At 44.0% G+C, this 6,000-nt stretch overlaps 1 protein-coding gene across 2 annotated transcripts in view; it reads left to right on the forward strand.

Annotated features, from left to right (window-relative positions):
• The window catches only part of agap1 (ArfGAP with GTPase domain, ankyrin repeat and PH domain 1), a gene marked incomplete at its 5' end in the record, with an annotated part of 101,495 nt that overhangs the window by 30,433 nt on the left and 65,062 nt on the right, over positions 1 to 6,000 (forward strand). The window lies entirely within an intron of this gene.

The raw sequence follows: 6,000 nt of genomic DNA on the forward strand, positions 1-6,000 counted from the left end.
TGGTTTGACTTGGTTTTGCTCTCTTTGTTTCGGAGTTTCTGGTGATTTACTTCACTTTGTGGGATCTTTCTTGTTTTTGTTGTCAGAGCTGTTTTTGGCACCGTGTTTTTTTTTAAAACTGGTTTTCTAGTTTATTTCTTGGTTTTGGTCTAGTTTCATGCGTTTACTTTCGCTTGTTTCGACTTGGATATTTTCTCAGTTTTGGCTCAGCTTTCTTTCAGGATTCTTTTTTACTTGTTTAATCCCTGGTTTCAACCTGGTTTATTACTTTGATTTGTGGCGGCATTGGAGTACTAACTTCATCTTAATTATTTTGTTTTATACTTGATTTGGACTTTAATTCTGAATTCTTTTCTTGTTCCAGTCTGGTTTTGTTCTTGGATTTTCCTTGATTGTATTCTGGGTTTTTGAACTTTGTCATGGAGCTGGATTTTCCCTGGTTTGTTCCTGGTTTTGTATTGATCTCATCTGGGTTTGATCTCAGATTTAGACTGACCTGAACCTGGTTCATCTCTTGGTTTGGACCATGATCTTGCTTCTCGTCCTCTATGTGCTCCATTTCCTTGCTTGTCGATGGTCCGTGGACCCTCCCCCTAGTTTCAGCCCCGCTAATAACACACACAAACACAGCGGCATCGGGCCGGGAGTCTGAATGGTTGTGACAGATGTGAGGTCAGGGGAGGGAGCCGGCTGTAAGTGTAGATGATAATAATGATGTTGGAGGACATGCAGCTCCGTTCATCAGCATGTTTCCTCTGCTCCACGCCGCTGAGCAGCCACTTCCTGTGCGTTCATCTTCTTCACCCTGCAGCCTTCATGCGATCCAGCGCTGCAGTCTGGTAACTTTCCAAAACATAGTTTACCAGAGGAAAGAGCGCAGCACCTCAGGACACCACGGCTGCTATTCTTAGATAACTTTTTTCCGAGCGCTCGGGGGCCGACGTGCCGCAGATGGTCAGATTTTTTATTATTTTTTTGTGTGTGTGGCCGTTTCCTCTGGCTGCAGACGCACCGATGTGAAACCAAAGTTTTTCCATGCGGCCGTCTGAGGGATTTATCAGTGACATTCACGTAAAAGCGGCAGTGAGGATTCAACATGTTTCAGCTGGGGATCCTCACAGTCTGTGGATCCTGGGTTCAGGGTGGTTTTAATGCAACTTTAGGACTGTTCTTGGTTTTAAACTGAGCCTTTTCACTGTTTTTTACTTAACTTTAAACACTTTTTTAGTTTACTGGATTTTTCGGCGAGTCTCCGATGATGTTATCTCTCGGCTTTAACTGTGTCTGGATCATTTGTTTGGTTTCAAGGTGGGCTTTGTCCTCTGTGTTGACCTGTGGGAGGCCTCCCGCTGTAATTGCCGCTCCTGGTGGAGTCGCCCCCGCCTGCTGACCTCCGAGTGTGTGTCAGTGTGTCTTTATTCAGCGTGACAATGTGTTGGACGTGAGACTCAGACCCTCTCATGAATACTGAGCAGCTCCCGGGACCAGACGCCGGCCGACCGCCGGGGTCGGAGGTCTGCTCGCTCCCACCTCGGCTGTGAATGAGCTGCCAAGAGGGAAAAAAAAATCTCGCCGGGCTCATTCTTGTTGGTGGGTGGAGGAGAGCGAAAGGTTGCTGTTTCAGTTTCTGCCACAAAAAGCCCCGGCTGCCCGAAGTAGAGGCATGACACTGAACCACCAAGGAGTGTGGAGCTTTAATGAACTGGTGTCGTACTTGTTCAGTCTGTGGCTTCAGACCGGTGTGTTCCCTGCCCGATGCTGCGTGAGGATAGCTTTACATCTTTGCTTTGGGGTTTGTCTAGTCCCTATTCTTGGCTTGTCGATTCCATTCTTCTGGGTTTGGATTGTTTTTATGTGTTATTTCTTTCTAGTTTATTTCTTTATTTTGGCTGGTTCATTTGAGTTCTGGACTAGCGTGTTTGCTGTGGTTCTGAGTTGGTCCAACTTGGGATCTTTGCCTGGTTGATTTCTTGGTGTCACACTGATGCATTGAAACTCTGGTAGGATTTGGGTTTTTTCCTTGGCTTTGGATGAGTGTATTTCTTGGGCCTAGGTTTGATTATTTTTGGGTATCTTGGTTTTATGCTGGCTTATTTCTTACTTATAGACTTCTTTGATGCACGTTTTAGCCTTCTGATATATTTCTCGGTTTAGGCTGGTTTTATTGATGACTTTGCACTTTTGAGCTCATCTTTGTTCTCCGTGTGTGCATGGAGATCTGTTTTGGATATTTGTTGGGACAAAATGATGCGAATGGTTCAGTTTTGAGAGGACATTTTTATTTAATTGGCTCGCTTCCTTAGAAAATGACTAAGTCTATGAGACGTCCCCTGAAGGTCATGAATGTTTTTGTCTGTGCCTAAACGTGGCCCACACATGCGCCACACTACCTGTCAGACAGGTTTAATTAATGGTGCCAGATGGAAATCGACAGGCAGAAACACATACCTAACACACACACACACACACACACACACACACACACACACACACACACACACACACACACACACACACACACACACACACACACACACACACACACACACACACACACACACACACACGGGATTTAGTTTGCAAATGAGGCTTTATTCTGCACCTGCAGCTCTTCATTTAAATCTTTGTATTTACTGTAGCAGTATAAAGGAAGACACCGATTCAAACCATTAATGAAAACGATTTGATTCAATATTGTCCGTCACCATCTTCCTCTGTGGCTGCTTCATGATTCCATTATTTTTTGGTCATTTCCTGTCAGTTTAAACATTCAAAGTTGTTGACATGTGTGTTTTCTTTCATCTTGATGGATTTTCTTTCAAGAAGAGGTATGTAAAGCACTGAAAACCAGAAATATGTTGAAGCTAGAAAGCAGGAGGAGGAGAGAAGTGGCGTGAAGGGCGAAGGCTGAGATAATACCATGTCTGGTGTGACTGATGAGGCGGCGCTGCTCTGATTTGTCACAGTCAGTCGGCGGGTTTTTACCCCCAACCCGCACACACACACACACACACACACACACACACACACACACACACACACACACACACACACACACACACACACACACACACACACACACACACACACACACACACACACACACACATTATATGTATACATCCTCCCTGCCCTGAGGCAGCCAACAGCCTCGCTCCTCCCATGATGCCTCAGTGTGAGGGCGCGTTAAGACAATAGTGCCATCAGAGCTGCATCACCCCGGGGTGTGTGTGTGGTGTGTGTGTGTGGGTTGGGGGGGTGTGTCCCAGATGGGGTTACATCCCCATTAGCATGCAAAGCTCATTTCAACATATTTGTATTTTCTTTTAGATACAAAAATCCCCCAAAAACTAATTTATACACAGAAAGCTTTTCCCCCCCGACTCACTGTGTCCAACAATACATCATCTACATGTAATTTCTTTCTCTCTCTCATAAGATCAGAGCTCATTTTCTCTCTTGTGACTTCTATTAGAGTCTGAGCTCTGATTTGTTTAAAAAAATGTATGTTTTCATTTGCAGCTGAAAGCACAAAGTTTACAAAGTGCTTTGACAGGCAGAACACAGTATTATAGAATAGTTCATAGTTATATCTCACTAAAAACTATTTGTATGAATAATCCAGTCCAGAGAAATTAAAAATACCTAAAAAGATGAATGGATGGAAAAATAAGCAGATTTTATTAAATTAACCCATCTAAATTCCAAACATTTGAATATAAATGCTAAGCAAATAAATTTGTGAGAAATTGTGGCTTTAAAGGGTAAAAACTTTTGTCTCATTTATTATCAAACAAAGCTTGAATTTGTTGAATGACGGATCCTCGTTTACTTTTTATCTTGGGATTGTTTCTATGCATTTTAGCTCTGAGGAGCTATAAAGTCACAGCAATAAAGTTGCACTTTTGACAATATATCTGACGTCTGCAGTCATTTTTAAGTGCAATGAGAGAGAGAAAACAAATTTTTCTTTAAAAAGGCTCATGACAGCTGATATGTGGCGGTAAAGTTTCCAAACTTAAAGGAAACAATGTGACAATGAACTATAAATACTGTGGGTGTGTTTTATGAGGCTGACATGCTGATAGGTGTATGATAGACATGTGTGTTTTGTTCTGTGTTGCTTATCATGAGACAGACATGCTGATATGTGTGTGTGAGCGTGTGTGTCACCTGATGACAGCGTCCTTTGTGTGTGTGCGTGTGTGTGCGTGTGTGTGTGCGTGTGTGTGTGTGTGTGTGGTCTTCCTGAGAGCTGCCTCTTGTTTCTCTGTAAAGAAGAGCGACACGCCGTCGCTCCGGCTCTGAAAACCCGTTTCCAGTCTCTCCAGGATTCCTCGCGTGCTCCCTGTGCATTCCCAGCATGCTTTGTGAACCTGTGACATCACCGGCGAAGCTCGACGATGTCACAACCCTGACAGTTGATCAACAGACTCAAACATTCAGACGTCCATTGAGAAGGAGTCTCATTTGAATTTTTTTTTCATTCTTCGTCCTCCTCGTCTTCCTCCTGTCCTTCTCTTCCTCCTCTTACTTCTCCTTCTCTTCTCTCCTCTTCCTCCTTTTCTTTTTCCGCCTTCTCTTCCTCTTTCCTTCATTTTCCTCCTTTTCCTCCTTGTTCTCTTTCCTACTCCTCTTCCTCTTTCCTCCTTTTCTTCCTCCTCCTCCTCTCTTTGATTATGAACTCTCTCATCTCTTGACACCTGCTCCCATTTCTAAATTTGTCTTCTCTCAAAGGTGACAAAGCTTTTTCTCATCTTCTCTTTCGTCGTGTCACCTTCATCTCACCGACAGATCTTCTCCAGGCACTTTCTGTTTGTGGTCTTTCACAATAAAAGCACCTCTGTCGGTTCTTCTCATTAAAGTTTCATTACCGCATTGTTCTTCCCCTTTCAGTTTGATGATGGCTTCAGTTCCTCCAGATGTTTTCTCACTCGTGTTTTTGTGCAATCAGCATTTTGAGCGTTCTGACACTCAGCAGGAAAGAAAGTTAACATTTAATGCCGAAACGCTGCAGAGAAAACACCCAAATCTGCATTTTTGTGAAGCCTCCATTCTTTGTTCTGTTCTTCGATGGCACACACTGAAGGTGTGTTTTTATCGACTCGTTAATAACAACCATGTTCAAACAGTCATGTTGTTTCACCCTCCGTTAAAAAAAAAAAAGAAGAAAAGCCATGAAAAGAAAAAAGTTAATTGACAGTGTTTTGAGTATCAGATAAAGTTGGGCAACAGAATTGTCAGAGTAGGCGGGGTTCGGTGCGTGGACATCGATGGTCGTTCACCTGGCGACGCTCGCTCAGAGCCATCGGACAGGAACTGGAAAACAGGAAGCAGCTGGGTCAACATCCTGGCAGCCGCAACAATGTCCGCCTCTGTGCGCCCAGCGGCCAATCACAGCGCGTCTTTCTGGATTCTTTCCAGACGGATGCCAGCCCGACACACACACACTTATTTTTAGAAAAAGAGATGTTATTGTGTTAAAACTTTGAGCCGATTCTCATCAGATTTTGGTGCTTTTATTTGTTGGAAACGTGAATATTTATAATTCATTAAAAAAAAACCAACAGAATAAAATTGTGAGAAGTGATGAACATTTCAGCAGCAGACCTCAGGTCCACCATCTTTGAACCTAACAAGCCAATCAGGGAATAGACAGGAGACTTCAGACCCCGGAGCTTCATGTTCATGAACATGTCAGACATGAGGAGGCATCTTGATCTGTGAAGTCGCAGTGCTGCGCCTCCTCTCCTCCTCCTCCTCCTTTCAGCTCCTCCACCCTTTGTGACGCTGACACACTTCTCAGCTCATGAATTAGTGAGGACTCACTCACCCACTGGCCTACTTCAGACCTGAGGTGTCGCTCACAGTCGAGGTTAACGCGGGGTTGGCGCGGCCTCGCAACCTCTGATTGGTGGAGACGCCCTCCGTCTGAGAGCGCCGCAGACGTCTCAGACTTCACGTTACTGTATTTTACTTATTTTATTAAATGTTTTCACT

This window comes from Lipophrys pholis, assembly GCF_963383615.2.
Source record: "Lipophrys pholis genome assembly, chromosome: 23".
Lineage (NCBI taxonomy): Eukaryota > Metazoa > Chordata > Actinopteri > Blenniiformes > Blenniidae > Lipophrys > Lipophrys pholis.